Source organism: Gavialis gangeticus, unplaced genomic scaffold (assembly GCF_001723915.1).
Source record: "Gavialis gangeticus isolate Ggan-Ray unplaced genomic scaffold, GavGan_comp1, whole genome shotgun sequence".
In the NCBI taxonomy this organism is placed as follows: domain Eukaryota; kingdom Metazoa; phylum Chordata; order Crocodylia; family Gavialidae; genus Gavialis; species Gavialis gangeticus.
In genome coordinates, this window is record NW_017729022.1 from 150,402,652 (window position 1) to 150,421,427 (window position 18,776).

An 18,776-nucleotide genomic window follows, 5' to 3' on the forward strand; every position below is an offset into this window, starting at 1 on the left:
GCTTCTCTCCATCTCGGGCCCCCCGCTCCTGCTGCCCTGGCCCTGCAGCACCAGCGCTCATTCCCGCCTGCCCACTCGCTGCCACTCACCATTTCTCACTGCGCCGCCACTGCTTTGCTGAGCGCCATAACGAAACTGGCTCAGCACTAAGTGAAATCAGGTATGAATTTTAAATGAGCGCTATAGCGAAATGGCACAAAGTGAAACAGCGTTAAGTGGGGGTTGCCTGTACCGTGGAGTTGCCTAATGAGCTCTGCAGTAAATTTTCAGCATCTACACATGCAGCCCTATTAGGTTACAGTAAACTGATAAATGTGGCCATAGTTAACTACTTGTAAACACAAGTATTATCCTGCAGTGGCATTACTTAGTGTGCTGCAATGCATGTGTAGATGCTGTCAAGGCTTGCTGGGGCACCCTTGTGGAGGGCACAAGGGTGCCCCAGCCAGCTCCTCTACAACACACTGAGCTGGGTTGGAGCAATGCCAGACTGGCAGGCTGGGCCCCTGGGCCCCCTGCCAGCTTGAGCGGCTCCAACCTAGCTCAACGTACTGTGGTCCTGGGCGCATGTGTGAACACAGTCCCCAGGAGCAATAAACTCCAGCACAATGTGCCAGAGTTTATACACTGATTTCACATGTGGATATTGGCCTACAGAGGTTTATTTCACTCTGTGCACTTGGCCTACAGAGGCTTATTGAAACCTGATTTTTTTTCTACCTTATTTTTTCGTTCTGTTTCTAAGTTATTTAAATTTTACTCTTTCTTAGTTTTCATATTGTTATTTTGGTCTCCAGTATGTTTCAGCAAGGCCTGCGGCTTCCCTTGTCTGTACCACATAGCTTCTGTCTCCAAAGTGAGATTTCACTTTTTCCTTTGTTCTAACAAGGCCATACTCCCAACCATCATGATGGCTTCCCCCAGGTCTCCTGCTTTCATGATATACCCCTCCTGGGTCAATGACTGCCGTGGATCAGCATTGTATATGCTTCTGTTCCTCAGAGGAAGCTTGAACCCTTGGCATGTATGTTATAAGCAAACTGTTCACTTCCTGATTCTGGAAGGACTGTATAGCTAGTCTCCAGGGTTACCTCTGAGGTTAGTCTAGGGTGTCAGCCTCAGACCTCATAGTGCAGCATTTGGCTGGGTACAGGCAGGAGCTCAAATTTCCTCTTGAGTCTATTCTCGGCATTGGTACTAGAGAAATCCTCCAATGACCACAGGCCCAGAGATAAGTCAAGGGAAAGTCCTCATTTAGGACGTTTATTGCAAAAATGTTTGTTGCCCTCTGCTTGCTCATCTGTTTCTAAGATTTCATGGTCCCATGTGGAAGCTACCAAAGTTCAGAAACGCTGTAGCACCAAAGTCTCAGCCCTAACACCTAGTTCTAGAGAATCGACTGTTTAGGTATCTGGAAAACAGGAAAACAGGTGACCAAAAGATTTCTCACCATCCCTTCCAGCACTGTCCAACTCTGGCACAGTCTTCTACCCCAGCTCCAAGGAATTTGGGCATAGCACTAGCTGGTCCACCTCAGTATCCTTTAACCACTCCAAATCATCTGCAGTCCTGACATCCCTTGTGATGCTGCCTTATTTCACTACACTGAGTGACCTCACTGTTCAGCTTGAACTGTATTCCCTGCTGCTCTCCTTGGCTCTGCTGGCACTAATCTCAGATCCATCGATTCCAGCTCCAGTTTGGGTTACAGAATCATCTCCAATTCTGGGACTTTTCACAATGGAGGTCTCATTGGCAGATGGTACAGAATCCAAGGATGACCACAGTTCCATTTCTCCCTACCCTAGCCATGGAATCCCCTCCAGAGAAAAGCACTGAACCTTCAGAGTGCTGCCCAATGCCCCCAGGTTTTTGGTCCAATGGTTGCACCAGTCACAAGCCCCATATTCAAGAGGTGTTTCCAAGGTCAGATCCAACAGCCACCTGACACAGTCGTTCGTCTCAGAGACTGGAGGAACTTCCAGACCTTCACCACTGTCTTCCTCCTATTCTGATGAAGTAGCTGTCCATCCTTTGGCACATCCAATAGTCAACTTTAGGAGCTTTCAGAACCTCATAAAATAGAGGTGCAGGCTTTGAAAAGTCCAAAGGAGGAGGCTGATGATGACACCTCACCTAGCCTTCTGGACATTTTACAACAGTCTACATCTAACATATCATCTAACCCCTCAATGAGGTAGTAATGGACCTGGCCAGGGAACTGTGGGACCACAACCATGTTTGTCCCAACTACAAAGAAAGTTGGCAAATAATAGTGAGTCTCTGACAGGAGTGTGAATTTTTCTGCACATACCCTACCCTCTTCCTTAGCTTAACCGCATGTAACAAGAAGGTGAAACTGCTTTATAACACCTTGAAAGTTAAGACGACAAAGTGATTGGATTTGCTGGGAAGGAAATGTTATTCATTTGCTATTTTGCAGTTACAGGTACTACCTGTCAGGCACTATTGTCCCTGGGACTCCAGAATTTATTAGCCCGTGTTATCCTATGACAAGCAGGGAAGGAGATCTACAGTAGTTACTTCCTAATGCCAAAGAGAACAGGAAGGTAGTGCTTTATCTTGGATTTAAGAAAGCTCAGTTTCTTCATCTACCGGCTCAAATTCAAGATATGTACTACAGCCAACATAATCTCCTCCTTGGATTATAAGCCAAACTTGTATCTCCTTCACCTTGAGGTTGCCTATTTCCACATTGCCAAAATGCCTTAATACAAATATATTTTATTGCACTACTAATATAGAATCCCGCTCTTTAGATTCTTCATTAAAGGACAGCTCTACCTCACAGTTGACAGAGAATCTACAACCATTCTAGACGTGATCCAGTCCCTGGGCCCCATGGAAAACACCTAGAAGTTGAACTGAGGTTTAAAAAGGTATAAGCAAGGTATAAGCTAAGGTTTTTGGGTCCTAATTTAACCAAAGCCAACTTCCCTATTTCAGTGCTTGCTGGATCTCATCATGCAGGTCAAGGTCAAGCTGATGATAAAAGCCAGGATTGCCTATCCATCTGATATTTATGGTCTCCTGAACCTTTCTGACAGTTGATGTCAGCCAAGACCTGGTTACAACCCACTTCTTCTCCAGGAAAACACCCTGTTTGTAACTGTTCTCATACTGGCCATGTGCTATAAGGATTCAGCTGGGACATAGATGGCTGGGCTTGCAGGTAAACCCTGAAGGGCAACCAGAAGGTCAGTCAGGTGGGAGGTACAGGTTCAGGGTCTGGATCAGTGGAGTGGGAAACATGGGACCAGGCTTCAGGAGAGCTGACAGGGAGATCCAAGAGATGTAGTCCGGAGTGCAAGCCAAAGTCAGAAGCCAGGAGGACCAGAGAGCCAGGTGCTGAGTTGCAGGGAAGATCCGAATGCAAGGTCAGTGAAAAGCCAAAGCTGAGTCAGGAAAATCAGAGAGCCAGTACCAAGTTCCAGGGAAGATCCAGGATCAGGGCCAAGTCAGGAGCCAGGAGAACCAAAGCTGCAAATGCAAGGCTTGCCAGAGCAGACTGAGACTATTGCTAAGGTATGCCTGCAGCCTGAGGCTGCAGATGTGCTTGAAAGGGCTGAGTGGCACTCCCCACAGCCAATCTACTTACAGAGAATGGGACAGTTGCATTAGTCCAGGACCAAGGTCAGGTGTGGAAGCTCAAGAACTCAGCCTGGCCTGGCCTGGCCTGACCTGACTGGAGACCCTGACACATCCTCTGCCACTTGGAAAAATTCAGCCAATATTTTCAGAAGAGGTCCTCCTTTTTTGTTCCTCTCAACTGTCACCAATAAAACAAGCAAGAACTGGTCCATCAATCTCCAGCTACACCTCTTGGTACCACATATCCCAGGTCTTTAGTCAAACCTCAGCCAGCACTTCTTTCTACAGCATGAATGGGAGATCAGAGACTTTGTTCTGTGTTTTCTTGGACAGAAGCCATTCAAAAATTTATTTTTGTACCTCAGATGACAACAGGAAGTCCTAGACCTCTGTTTCAGTAAAGGACCTAGCCCAGACTCACAGTCTGATTCCAGCCATCTGCAAAACAGTCACCAGAAACCTCATACGCTCCCTCACCAAACGTTATACAATAGTGAAAGCCTCCGGAGTGGGCAATGCATTTTGCAAAGCTGTCCTGTTACTGTTCATAGAGGACTGTAATACCTGCCTCCAGAACTGCTTTGGAACCACCTGCAATGGATTGTGAGTATGGGTAGATACGTGAAGGAAAAAGAGAAACATACTTGGCAGTAACGGAGTTATTCAATACGAGCTGTCTGTATGCATACTTAACATCCCACCATTCTTCCCCTCTTCCTCAAAGTCCCTGAAATGCTAGAATCTGTAAAAGGATACTGTAGAGAGAGTAGTGCACAGCACTTGTGCCATTGATGCAATACATGTGGAGCAGGTATGGCACAGGAGCACATACATGGATACTGCTAGGATAAGCAAATACTCTGAGCTCAAGTGCTTGATGTGTATGCAAGCCCATAGTAAATAAGACTATGTGGAACATGGCTCAAAGAGCTTCAGTTGCTGGTAAGTAATTTTTCTTCTCGCTGCACTCACATTTTGGATACCTAGATAGATTTGTTCCAATACATCCCAAACTGGATGGTTTTTTTCTTTTTCCAGCCCTTCCTTTATTTTCCCAAAGGCAAAGTATCAGGAAGCTTTTGGATGTGTAATGCAAGGGACTCTCCTGCAGTTCTGCAGCTAATGTAGTTATTTCAAATGTCAGGCCAGACTAAATGCTGGTGCACTTCAGGCGAGTTCTGTTAATACCACGTAAAATTAATTCTAAATTAGTATTTTGCTTGATTTCACAAATGTGAGATGGGAGTCTATGAGGTTGCAAGCATGGTTTGCTGCTTGAAAGAAGAAGGCTGAAAGACAGGAAAACTTTTTCCAGCTCATTCACTGACTAACTAGGCCACGGCTGACAGCCTACAGCCTACAAGCTGGATCTGACCAACAGAGCTTTTGCATCCAGCCTGCAGAGCCATGGCTTCAGTGGCATTCAGGGGCAGGGTGCTGCAGCAGTGCACTCTGGGCTTCAGTGCAGGGGATGGAGGTAGGTCTGCTGAGAAGCAGCTGGGCCCATCTCAGACCCCATTCTGGATGATTCTAGCCTCCTGCCAGAAAACATTACTAGTCACTGAACTCTAGGCAGTTAGGGGCTAATCTCTGTCCTTCAGTTTGTCCTGTAAAATCAGAATGCCTCACAGGGGGTCACAAACCTGTGAGACCCTGTGAGCCATGGCACTAAAGAAGGGAGCATGCCATTATTAGTACATTCTACCTATTAAAAGCCTTATTTTATTATAGATTTTAAACTCTACTGTTCCCCTGAACAGCCCTTTAGGCCTGCAGTAAGCCGTGCTTCTTTGGAACAACTTCAGACGGGTAGATTCAGTCAATACAGGACCCAAACTGCACCAGAATCCTGGCTGCATCCCCATGTTGAAACAGTGGTGGCAACTGCCCCTACTCCCACTTAAAGGGAAAGTAAAAGATTTGCTCTCCTCCTCCTCTGGAGTGGCATCAGCCTTGCAAGGAGAAGGGTATTTATCAGCAGTTCCCTCCCTGTACCCTGGTAAGGCAGGAAAGCAACCCAGTGCACCCTTCTCTTCCTGCCACACCCAGAGGCCTATGCTGGGGTGGTACTGGGGAGCTTCCCAAAAGAGTCTTGCAGTTCATGCTGTGAAACACATAAGGAAGTTTGTGCGTCTCAGAACCATTGCTTCAAGCTTTCTGTTGATTTAGACTAAACTAAACATATCTGGTTCTCTCTTTCCATTTATCAGGACAGCTTTGAGAGCTAGAATCATCAGTTTAAAGACGTAATTCTCATGTGCTCCCATGACTCCTAAGCACACACCCATAGTGATTATACCCTAATCCAGCTCTCATTACCTTGCATCTCCTGGCACATAAAAACAGTCAATATTGCAGCAGAAAGAGGACTTTAATTTAAAATCTTCAATCGTGATAATAATGCAATCTAATAAAGAGAAGGGGAAAGTCTACTTGGATAATTTTATATCATGGGAAGTTTTGAAAAAACATAAAACTTGCAGCACTCTGGAGAAAAACTGCAACTTGATGACTCTGGGTTTGTGATCTCTGTATTAGCAACCATCTGTTGCTTTCATGGCTTATAGCAGCAAACATAAGAGGAGGCTCTCACTCAGAACCATCTGCTTTTAGAGGGGAAACCAAAAATAGACATCAGGCCAAGCTGCTGGAGGAATCCAACCTTCATCTATTGAAGGGTAACTATTACTGCAGTTCAAAGGGTATCAGAGAAGCATGCATACATACTAGAGCTGGCTTCTGAAGAGTGAAGTCCCTGCTATAGGTCTAAATTATAATCCATGAATATAGTAGTGCATGGTAATGACAGTCTACAAAGCCTCACTAAAGTAGGAATCCCTGCGATTCACTTTTATCATTTCACAGCTTCTTTCAAAGTTAGCCTTGAAGGTTAACTAACAGTTATGCTGATGATAGTTTTCTTCCTTGAGAAGATTTCCATATTAAAAGGGTTAGGGTGATATTTTAGAGCTGCTAAACAATAAATAAATGGCCTGTACTATCTTTAGTGTTCAACACAAGCATCAGAAAGCTAAAACCATCATACACCGTCCCTAGGGAAAATTGGTGACAATTGCAATGGCTTCGACGGAGTTACCCCAAGCTAAGAGCCAAATTGCAGCTTTGCCACAAACCCTGAGTGGCAGTTTTCAGCTGCCTGCCCCAGAGGCAGCCCAGGAAATAGCTATGATTCAGCTGGTCACAAACTACTTTCTGGTTTTTCCCCCTTGCTCTGGGGATAGGGGGAGGGGAAAGGGGGAAGTGGTCTGACTGCCCTGTACCAAGCACAAATTACTTCCCCTGATGTATCGACTCATCTAACCTAGCTTGACTTTGACTGCAGTCACTCCCTAGCCATCTGCACGGAACAGGGAAGATCTGCCCCAGAATGCTGCTCTCCTGGCTCTGCAGCTCATGCATATTGCAGATGCATGATGCAGGCCCCAACCTGGCCCTAAATGGATGAAGAATCTGGCCTGATGACCATGCAGATGACTAGAGAGTGACTGCAGACAAAGTCAAGCTAGGTTAGATGACCATATTAATCCTATGGTGGTGCCCAGAGAATCCAGTCACAAGCAAGGCCCCACTGTGCTGGATATATGTCATCTTCAAAATTTAAAGTCTTCAACATTGTTTCTGACACATGCCAAACATGGGCAGTTGATATATCATAAGAGGTAAGAAAAAAGGCATGCTACAAATCCCATCTACTAGGGATGTGTGCATCCCTGCACACTTTGGGTGCAGAATAGGTGGTGTTATTCTGGTTGCCAAGGGCATAGTGGATTAATGTGAGCTTCACAAGGGAAGGCCCAGTGGTGCTGATGTGTGTCCAGTATCTATTTTTGATTAACAGCAAAGGTACTGAGAACACAGGCTAACCACTCACTCTTTTATCGTACTATAAAATGAAACAAGTAAATCCTAAACCACCTCCAAACTAGGAAGAGGAGGATTGTTGGGAGCAGGTATGAATTACACATTGAAAGAGCTGAGTGGAACAGTGATTTCTTTTATATTTTATTCCAAAGTGCTTAAGAGAGTGGGATCGCTTACATGTCTGAATAGCTTCTCTGTAAAAGAGACAAATATCCAGCTGGACGGAGGAGGCTGTTAAACTGCATTTCAAGGTATTTAGAGCAATAGAAGCAAACCAGTCACATTCACATATAAACAAAGTGACTGCAGAAGTCTCCTTTAATGCAGTGTCACAGAATGCATTTGTGTGAGGCAGCTGTGAATCAGGAATGCAGAAATCCTGGTGACTTCTGCATCTACTATTGGTGAGCTCTGCATGGCTCTGAGGAAAGAACTTGCAAGGGCTGGAGGGAAGGGTTATGGTTTCTTCATTGCCTCTTATGCAGCTCCAGTAGGTACATATGTCTTCACATGTATGTACCTACAGAAAGTGTGGAGATAGGTCACATTTACTATTCCAGTCCCTGGGAAGAGCTGAGCAACTTGAAGAGCTGATCCTGCCAACCCCCAGGATAGTTCCCAGATTCATCCTTGTGTATCTGGATTGTGAACAGAAAAGCTGTTATGGAGGGCATGAACTTAACCCATAAGGGCAAACCAGTCACCTCTGCAGTGGCTAGGCAGGTTGCCACTCCTGGTGGAACTACTGTGGTTCTCTAATGTAGAGGTGGGGAATACATACTGGGGGACAGGGATGCCCACTCTGTATAGTACAGAACCCCACTTTTCTCAGTCAGGATGAGAGAGGCCCGAATATTTTCCTGTGTGGCTCCTCTGTGGATTTTCTAGTCTTACTGCGTATAAGGAACTGCAGAAAGAGCCAGCAGACGCTACTTGGGCCAGCAGGGCCTACTTTATAATTGCTCTGTTGTCGGAGGGTGAGGGAGGATTCCTCCACAAGACTCCCCCTTGCCTCCAAATAGCTGTCCAGCCTGACTAAGAACAGGTTGCACGATTTGGGTCTTAACCTATGATGTATTCATATGGATTTTGCTACAGTGGCAGCTCACCCAGTGATTCATCAAAACGCTGGTATGCTGAGGACAGAACATGCAGAAATTTAGCTCCCAGTCTTTTTCTCCTGGGAGGCTGCATGCCCTACAGAGAAAGGTCTCTGGAAAGACAGCTCCTTGAGTATACCATCACCATTTTAGCAGGGTATGGCAATCAAGCAATCTTTTCCAGAGGGAATGGGACAGGAAGTAGTATAGTGCAACATCCATTCAATATGGGACAGATCCTCTATGTAGGAACTCTGTATGAAGGAAGAATGACGCAGTGATCTGACAGGGTCTTTCCTCCCTGCCTCTCTCTTTCAACTGAAAAACAAAAGCAAGTTCCTCTTTTCAGTGATACAGCATTAAGAAACACCTTTATAAAAGACAGGATTCTAAAGTTTTACCTAATCTCCATAAGATCAGTCCTTGTGGTGGTATTAGTGCCACTGGTCTTATATCCCGGTAAAAAACTTTGTGTAATTAAAAGCAGGGGGTGGTAGTATCTGTGGTTCTTCTGCACGGGGTTTTTGTTGAAACCATGGTTTATCAGAAGTGGTCAGTGTCCACCTATCTGCTCCCAATGAAGATACCAGTAAAACTTCAACAGAGAATTTTTAGCTTAAATGCCAAGTGTACTTGAAAACCCTTCCCAAAGTTTTACACACTGTTCCATTTGTCACTATCCCAATGCGCACATACAGACTTTCTATCCGTTAAAATACAACATGTCACCTCTTACTTCTACCTCAATACTCACTCTAGACACTATATTGAAATATCAGTGAAAATCAAACCCAGAAGGGACCCAACAATATGTACAGTTAACAATGAGACCCACTAATGATCTTTCAGAGTTCACTATGCCCAATTTAAAGAGCAAGTGCTTGAGGCAGGCATCTGTATTTGTGTTTTATTCATTTATAAAACACTGTGCTCATGTATGATGTTGACAAATGTCTCTCTGCTCTACAATATATAGTCACCTGTTTTGTTAATACGCAAACCACCAAATGTTGGCTGTAGCCAGAAGAATTACTGATTGTGCTATAACAAAATGAATACTGTATAGAACAACATTAAAGGAAAACTATTATTTAGTAGCTATGCAAGTCAAATGATACAACCTTTTCACAACTGCTAGAAGTGTCAGTGTAGTATTCAAAGGCATTTTGCATTAAGCAAGTAATTCAATTGCCAACCCAAATTAATAAGAAACAGACTTTCCTTTTTACTGAACTACTATTCTTTTTCATGTTTCAATAAGGTGTTTAATTTTTTTGTCAAAATTCAAGTTGGGCTTTGAGTTTGAACAATATAAAATGTCTTGAAGCTGTCTTAAAGGATCCATCATTGTAATGTTAATATTTACACTGTAATACACCATTGCCAATTCTTTTGGCTGACAGGAATCTCAAAGTTTTGGCAGTTTCCTTAAAGCTTTGGATACATAAGAATCACACCTTAAAACAAAAAGTAAGTTTTTAGCCTTTGCAGATATGGAGAAAAGCTTGAATATCTGAACTCTAAAAAGGGTGAAAATTTAGAAAACAAATGAACCCAAATGCATTTTTAATCTTAGGGTTTTAGTGCCCCAACTAAATACATGGGATTGACAACATTATCAGCATTGCCAAAGTAAAATTTTATAGCCATTTGGTTGATATGCTGTTGACATAGGATCTGGTGCAAAGCACATTACTATCACTGGAAAAGACTCCTGATGACTATACAAGAGCTCTGGATCAGACCCGACTATGGACAGCAAGAAGCAAAGTAATGTAATCTAAGCCGTTTAACTATGGAAAAAAGACCTGAGCTGACTAGGCAAAACTCAGGTCCAAGGTGAGTTTAGGCTGAAGTTCAGAACTAGAGTCTGGGACTGAATCAGGGGATCATTAGAAAGATATCACATGAATTGGAGGTCTTTTAAACTGCTGATTAAGATGAAGTATAAAAAAACTGACCACTTTTCATTTTGCAACTAAAGTAAGAATCAGTTAAAATCAGGAAGTTCAGTTACAAACCTCTGTGAAATATTCAAGGTTCTGGTTTGGTCTCTATCAGAAAGACTGGACCATCTTCACTCACTTCAATAAGGTTGATATCATTGGACCTTTCCCTCCTCAATGTCCTTGTTGTAACAAGGTACTTAGCAAAATTCACAGATTTGTTAGCATCTGACAGGGCTGTGCCATAACTACTTCTGGCTATAGACTTGGACTTGTGACCTCTGGGGTGTCAGTCACACACCTTAGCACCCACGCCACCCCCAGCCCCATTGGACCCTTTACTTGATATAGATGCAGATTGCCCTGTAATAAATGCAAGCACAGATATATGAGATACTTTAAAATGAAGTCAGGAAAAAGAAGAATGTGGCAATATTGTACTGACAAATCAGTAATTGCTATTTGCATTCAATATCATCTTTAATTTATGCAAGGTTTATAAGAGTATTAAATAGCTGTCACTAAAATCTGGGAGAAATAATAATAAAGAATATAGTTTAACGAATATCTGTTCCAACTTCAAGGACACCCAGCTATTATTAATCGAAGATAAGGGGAATTTGTACTTGACTGCACAGTGAGTGTGAAATAGTCTCAGCCCAGCAGCACTCTTTCTAAAGCAGCAGGGCTTACAGAATTGTGCTCCAGACACCTTATTTGTACTCTCATTTACGTACTGAAGGCCTCTCACATTGGGTTACTTTGCTGTGGTTCTTTACTTAGCTCTGCCATTGACTTACTCTAAATTTGGCCAATGCACTCGGGATTACATTTTCAAAAGCATTCGGTGTATTTAAATGCCCAATTTAAGATAGCTATCATCTGATTTTCAGAGGCACTGAAAATGTAGGTCAGTGGCAACTGTCCACTCCTGGCACTCTCTGCAAATCAAGTTTTAAATTTCTCTAGATCGTACCCTTTACTAATGGACAGTTTTGATAATTTAGCTCTTAATGTCTTGGATCTTCACTTTCCCATCTCTAAACTTGGGATAAAGATGTTCTTATAGCTCACAGAAACGTTAAGATCCAGCCTCCAGATCATTCAGTTCCTGACACCTGCTCTCACCTGTCTTTGGTTAAGCATTCTTCCCCATATCTCTCAGTTTGATTCAGCAGAAAATTCATAAATTTGTATTTACGCCATTAGTCCATTACCTTGCAAAAACTTTGAAAGTTAGCTAACATACAGAATATCTGGCATATTTTCTCTTTAAATACATCTCTACACATCTGATTTTTAAACCTCTGGCTCTGACTGGGGACAGCCGTCACCACCTGCACATGGCAGCCTCTCTTGGGAGGCTCTTTAGCAATGGACTCAGGGGGTAAAATACATAGTTTGTTGCCCAACAATGGACAAAGAGGGCCACAGTAGCAGCCAGCAGCATGGAGTGGGAGATAAAGTTAATAGCAGAAACAGATCATTAAGTGCCATAACCCTCGTGCTTGTGAGCCTTCGTACTATAGGATTGAAGTCAACCCTATGACTTGACTGTAGGTACAGTTCAAAGTAGCTGGGCTGTAAGGGTGGACAACCATTTTCAACACAAAGTCTTGGACTACAGAAAAACAAATTTCTGCATTATTGTGTCATTATTATGTTGAAAGAAGAAATGCTTGCTAAACTGGACCATCTCATAATGTTTAGACAGGTGCCAGCAGAGATTATAGATATCACTAATATCTCCTGTTTTAGTATAGTAACAGCAGCAACAATCAATTTTATTCTACAAATTCTGTATACAGCTAGTCTAAGCAGCCAGGTCTTTATCACAATTACCCTCATCCTCTCTCATACACATCCTCAATATCTTAATTCCGCTCTTTGTCTTTGAGCCCAATGACTCAGATGTTTAATGTAGTCACCTAGAAATCTTGTTGACTTGAACAATGAAAAGTGCTTTCAACCTCAAGACTTCAGGTAACACAGGGAACAGGTGCCTTTGACTTTAGTGGAAATACTCACATTTGCAAGACTAAGGCCTTAGACTTGGTTGAAGCAGAGACTTTTACTATGTCTTTTCCTACAGGGTCTGGATCCTGGTTGAGGCTGCTGAGAATAGAAATCTCCATCTTTATCTGAATCGGGAAGAACAAAGATCTGGATTCTGTAATGTGCTCAGCCCCTGCATCTACTGATTTCAGTGGGAACTGAAGAGGAGCTCAGATTTTTGCTGCACTGGACTCCAACATTTCTGTTCACAGACTTTTAAAGGTGGAAATGAGGGGGGGACAGCCTCTGTTCTGGAGACAGAAGCAGCCCTGCTATTTTACCAGAGGAAGTCAAAGATTTACTGTATGATGGAGGTATTAACATTAATCTCTTGGTGAAATCCAGCCCGTCAGAGTAACCTTGCCCCAAACATGCTGGGGACTCTCTCTCTCTCTCTCTCTCTCTCTCTCTCTCTCTCATCCATGAACAGCACTGCAGCACATGTTCACCTGATTTGTACACTTCCATATTTCTGAGAGGGAAAGGCAGCTAGAAAGGGACTGAAGAGAAAGATGAAGAAGGAAATCCAGGCAATTTAAAAGATTTCAGTTACAAATTCTGAGGGCCTCACAGAACTTGGATGATCAAAACCATTCTCCTCAGCCTCAATAAATGGCTGCAGAGAGCAAGGGAGCTGGAGTGGCTATGGACTCCACCTCTGCAAAGAATTAGCTGTGGAATGTCTTCTCTAGCATGGCATAGCCCCTGTAAAGGCATGGTTCCCACCCATCTCCTGGGAATAGGAGCTAACCTCCACAGCTGCAGAACTAAACAGGCTCCAAGAGCTTCCACTTTCCAGCAGCTGTACTGGCTATTTTCTGCAGGACCCTGAATGTTTTCAGTGAGAAGAGAGCCTGACTGACATGTGTGAGAGCAGATATGCACATGCGCACACACACAAAGATATCTGTACAGAAAGAGATGTGTGTGTGTGTGTAATCCTTTTGGTGCTGTGGATTCAAAATGGGGACAAATATAACTTTATACTTTTTTAAAAATAAAAATGCCATATTTACTCTGAACCCATTTTTTATTCAGGCTAGATCCGAGGGTTTATACTAGGGGTGGCCAGTTACTCAACCTGGGAGCCGCATCTGATCCTCCACCGAAGCTGGGAGGGGTTGCTAAGTGACCCAGAGTGGAGATGACCACCCACTCCCCTGCACCACCAAACACTTTCATCTGGCCCACAGTATCCACCAACGAACTGTGCCGCACCAAGCCCTTCTGCCCATGAGGATGGGAGCAAAGCACCCACATGCACACACAGCCCCAAACATACCCTTTTGCCTTGCTCACCCTCGTGGGCAGAAGGGCCCAGCCAGCATGCAGCTTCCACACTGGGCTGCTGCTGCTGCTGCAGTAGCAACCCCCAGGGACCTGCTGTGTTTCCCCAGTCTCCTACTGGCTCCCAGCAGCAGGTAGGAATCTGGCAGGGGTGGGGCTGCAGCTGGGTAGGAGCATGGAGTGTGGGGCTGGTGGCAGTGCAGAGCCCGTATCCAGGGGCTCCCCTGGATGCAGGCTCTGCGCTGCTGCCACCAGCCCCATGCAACACAGAGCTGAGGTGAGCAGCATGTGGGTTCAAGGGAGAGTAGGGAGCAGGTTTGAGCCACTCCCCTCATGGTGCACAGCCTGGGCAAATGCTGGCAGCAGCAGCAGGCAGTGGCACTCAGGGTGCAGATGTCCAGTGCACGGGGCTTATCTCCAGTACCCGGTGATTTCAGCAGCTGCACGTGAGTGACACAGAGTGCCAGCAATATATATGGTCTGGTGGAGGCTGCACTCCTCGCCGTGATGTGCAGCGCTGGCTGGAGCCGTGCCCAGCAGGGCACCTGCGCCCTGAGCACCCTTTCCTGCTGCTACGCCATGGGGGGGAGTGTGGGGAGGATCCCCACACCCCCTCCCATGCTCCCTCATACCCCACAAATGCCACACACCCTGCCCCACAACCCCCCCCACATATACACAAACCCTAACATATCCTATGCCCCCCCCACACAGCCAGATTCCTTCACAAACCCCCACACCCTACCATACACAGCCACCACTCTCACTACACATCCACATCCCCCCACAAAATACAAGACTAAGAATTTATTTTTGAATTATTATGCAATCGCCTCTATATACACTATGCAAACAAATCACAACAACATTTTTTTTGTAATAAGATTAACATATGTTACAGATTCATAGATTGTAAGGCCAGAAGGGACCTCAGAAGATCATCAGGTCCAGCCCCCTGCACCAAGCAGGAAATGGACTATAGTAGGTGTTTGTATGATTTGGATTTTTTCTGGTTCTAAGATGGCAACCCCCACCCTCCCAAAAGAAGTATTTCTGGGGGGCAAGGGGAGGGATGTCTGGTGGCAAAGGTCAGGGGTTCGCAGCAGGACTTCTGGTCCCACAATGGCGACACGGGGGAGGGGCAACTGTCAAGGCGTGCAGCTCTGGACAGCTCACCAAAACTCGTTAAGCAGCCCTCCACCTAAAATAATTGCCCGCCCCTGCCATAAGACATATCTATACAGCTTTAAACACTTATTTTGTTCCTTTGGTATATTATCTTCAAAGCTTTAAAATAACATTTCAGTCTTCTGCTAGTTCCGGGAAGAAGGGTTCATCTGCTAACTGCTTTTGATGAGTCAACAGAGAGAACCAAGACACTGGACTTGGGGCTGTGGGAGGGGCACGTGGCACAAGAATTCTCTGCAAGGTTCCCGTCATGGAGTTCCTTTTTAGCCATTCTGCTGTGGAAAGAGTTTGCACCCTTCCTCCTACCCTAGACTAGAGTAGCATTTCTCAACCTGTGGGCTGCAGCCCAAAAGTGGGTCGCAAGAATATATGAAAGGGGTGCAAACCAACTTTACAACTGGATTCTCCTCTAAAGGAGAAAAGTGTGGAAAACTGTGGGTTTCCCCTTGCAGGCTGGCAGAGTTCCAGCCTGCAAGGGGCTGCTTGTGGCTGTGGGGAGCAGGAAGAAGGTGATCAGGAAGGGGTGCCATTTGCATGTGCACACAGAGCTTCACCCCGGCCACACTGTCATGGACAGGAGCTGCCTCCATGACCCAGCGGGCAGGACCCAGCACAGGAGGGCAGAGCAGGGCAGCAAGAGTTATTGCTGCCCGCACCCACTGTGCCACCAGCAGCGTGAGGAGTAATGGACCGGGGGTGGGCGGGAGGTGGCAGCAGTGGCTGGGCCATGGTGGCGGGGTAGAGCCCGGTGCCCGAGTGGCTGGCAGCGGGAGGAGGTGAGAGCAGTGTGGCCTACCCCCCATCCATTACTCCTCATGCTGCTGGTGGCACAGTTGGCAGGGGGGTCCCAGCAGTGGCTGCACAGCAACAAGTCTCGCTGCCTGAAGCAGGAGGCAGCGAGTTGGGAGTGAGGGGCACCGGGAGGGCCAGGGGGCTGTTTTCTACTCAGAGTATTCACTGGGTTGGGACTGGCCATGGATGTTTACAAATGGATCCTGGTACAAAAAAGGTTGAGAAACACTGGACTAGATGACCCATTCAGACACCTACAGGAATCTGCAGCTGTGGTCACCAGTACCTTATGTGTCTACATCAGCACAGCTCCTTTGGTGCCTGGCACCCAGATATTTCCCTACCTATGGCTGCCCTTGACAAGTCCTTCCCCTCTTTTTTAAAGAGAACCTCCACAACCCAAGGTGCTCTGTAGCAAAGGCAGCATACGTCTAGGATCTTTTACTTTTCCTCTGAATCTCTGTAGTGGCAGGAGAGGGGGACCTGCCTTTCCCTCTCCAGCCCACTTCGTTTTTGGGCTTACCCTGGACCTGATGTGCAGAGCCCATGGAAGCAGAGAAAAGGGGATAGGAAAGAGCAAGGGAAAAGGCAGCTGAGCTCTCATTCCAAACGGAGAAAGAGCATAGGATCTATATATGGATCTGGGGTGGGACAGGAAAGTTTCCCCCTTATTACCCTTTCCTATATATTTAAAAATATAGGGTCACTGAATTTGGCCTGAACTTGGGTTCCACAGAAACTATCCCATCCCTTCACAAGTTTTAGGTTTAAGATTTCTAGGTCTCAAAAAATTAACATAGTTTCCCTAACTTACTGCAATAAAGTCTGAACAAAGAACTTAACTTCTTTGCCTCATATAACAGAAGCCCCTCTATTTGCCTATCAGCTATAGATCAACTGGTGCACCTATTCACTATACAGCATGACACAGGAGGCTCAGTTTCTATATTTGTATGCTCCTAATACACAGACAGGATAGGATACCACAAGACGAGCTCTGTGATAAGGCTGTACGCAGTTAAGTACACATACTCTGCCATTAATAGCAACAAGCTAAGACCAAGCACTTTAAGATGTCACATAAAGCTAAGACATGCACAAAACCAGTAGTCCTAGGCTGCCTTTAGAGACTTTGGATTGCTAATAAGCAATATTTTCTTAAATGCTATTTTCTTGAATGTTTGGGATTTTTATAATGCCCCACATATTACAGTTTTGATGTTACAGGAGAGGCTTAATTACAGTTTGATTACAAGGCAGTTTGGTACAGTTCACTTATAGTTAATTTGAGACAGAGGTAGCAGCAAAGACTATAGGTTATTAGCACAGTACTAGCTTGTGACATCATAATCATGTAACATCACTTTCTGGTAAAAGTCACATCCTTCAGATATGACTTCATGATCTGAATGTAGTTCAAATACTAGGAATCTGCTCCTTCTGCTAGTATGAGGTTTCCTATTGATTTCAGGCCCAATACAGGTATAATATGTACGAGCGAGATAATATTTACTTTGCTTAAGTCTTGATGCAAAGTCTTAAGCAAAGTAATAGCATAGTTCAAACACTAATTGTGATAAATACAGGAATCAACATGTACAGGAATAATCGCTAGGTTATGCAGATCAGACTATATTATCTTAATGGTTGCTATAGGGAAAAAAAACCACCATTGTGAAATAGGCTGGAAGGCCATGTATTTGGAATAAAAATGCATAAACATGTTCCAAGAAAAGAAAACACCTTCCCACTTTCCTGTGAGGATACCAGACATGTTTTAAATGAATATGGCCCAATCCTGTAGCATGCTGAATGACTCCTTGTGAAACTCTTAGCACTTAGCAGGAACTGGCACCTTGGGAATTATTTTGTTTTAGACAAGCCACCTCAAACAATGCCATGCTTTCTCATGTCTGAGATAGTTTCCCGATTTACTACAAAACTGTAGATAGGTGGTATTTAATGTAAGCTTATGAAAGCCCTACTATTGCAAGTTATTCAATCTTTTTTGCCACCTTAACAAAAGAATCTGCAAATACCAGTACAACAATGCTAATGATTTCACTTAAAATAAATAAAGCACATTTCAAGTAAGGGGGTAAAACATACATGCACAAAACACCTTTCACAACAGAAGTCATGTTTGTAGAATTGCCTATCCCGAAGTATTCAGTTGATGTTTTGTCAGGTACCAAACAGGCAGGATTACAAATGCAATGGCTGAGACAGACTACTGCATTTTTCATGTTCTATTTTTTTTTCCTTAATTGGAAACCTCCTTACTTAAGTTGTGTTAATTAAGGATGATCAGGACTGCAATAATTTAGAGGTCTGTCTAACTTGGTGTGCAGGAAAACAGGAGGTAAGTGCAAATCTCAGCCTGACTTCATATAAAGCTTGTCAGAATATTAATCAAAATAGCATTTCAAATCTAGGCAAACTACATAAGTCTTTTCTTTGCCAGGGCTTGAACTCAATGTGAGGATTTCAGGAATTAAAGTGATGTGTTGCGATGGTGTAATAAACAGTATCAGACAAAATGCCTTCCCATAATATTAGATGATGCCATTGCCCACCAATCAGAAACCTATAGTCATGTACTTCAGTCACCAATGAGGTACAAGGCAAGAACACTCAAGAGGACCTGGCCATTTAGCACTAAAAATAAAGTGGATCACAGCCAATTGTTTTCACTTTGGAATACGAGTTTAAGCGATTCTTTTCCTTTTTTTCCACCCAGCATCTTATTCACTTGCCTTTGCAGAGGCAGAGGCAAGTGATTATCGCCAATATGTAGCGAGACAGTCCAACATAACCCAACATCTCTGAATAATTCAATGCGTGCACACAACCATGAAAATAGCTACGCTCTGGAAAACACTTTAGGCTGGAATCATTAAAAAAAAAAAAAAGG

The 18,776-nt window shown here is 44.4% G+C and overlaps 1 protein-coding gene across 1 annotated transcript in view; it reads right to left on the reverse strand.

Annotated features, from left to right (window-relative positions):
• The window catches only part of RHOQ (ras homolog family member Q), a 32,556-nt gene that overhangs the window by 12,669 nt on the left and 1,111 nt on the right, over nt 1-18,776 (reverse strand). The gene's annotated exons all lie outside the window — the stretch shown is intronic.